This window comes from Etheostoma spectabile, chromosome 4 (assembly GCF_008692095.1).
Source record: "Etheostoma spectabile isolate EspeVRDwgs_2016 chromosome 4, UIUC_Espe_1.0, whole genome shotgun sequence".
NCBI classification, from domain to species: Eukaryota; Metazoa; Chordata; class Actinopteri; order Perciformes; family Percidae; genus Etheostoma; species Etheostoma spectabile.
The window spans coordinates 364,850-365,337 of NC_045736.1; the positions used below are offsets into that span (position 1 = coordinate 364,850).

General features: G+C 38.9%; 1 long non-coding RNA gene across 3 annotated transcripts in view; it reads left to right on the plus strand.

The window, feature by feature from the left end:
- LOC116687415 (uncharacterized) overlaps positions 1-488 on the plus strand; it is an 8,638-nt gene that overhangs the window by 3,840 nt on the left and 4,310 nt on the right. The window lies entirely within an intron of this gene.

Below are 488 nucleotides of genomic sequence, written 5' to 3' on the forward strand. Positions count from 1 at the left end.
ACATAAAATTATAAGTTTTAATGATGGTTTGACTATTAGTTAAGTTGTAAGTCTTTTCTATGGGCCTGTAAGGGAAATGCTTCACAACAACAGTCTTATCTATGGGCCTGTAAGGATAATGCTTCACAACAACAGTCTTATCTATGGGCCTGTAAGGATAATGCTTCACATAGGATAATGGGCCACAATGATTTCCTCATACAACAGTTGAGCTTTGAATCGGACAGTAATACATACATTTTTAAAGCAGAAACATAAATATATACATAGGAGAATAGTCTGCAAATAATAGGTATAATTAATGAATAAAAAAAAATTGCAAAGAGTGCAGTAAGAAAGAATATTAAGATACTGTTAGGTTTTCAGCTAATGGGAGGCAGGTGACATGGCGGCAGCGTCATCCTTAGACTTAGGCTGAATCCCATTCCTTCCCCTACCCCTTGGCCCTTCCCCTACCTTTTGCGCGTTCACGCGGCACCTAGTGCCGG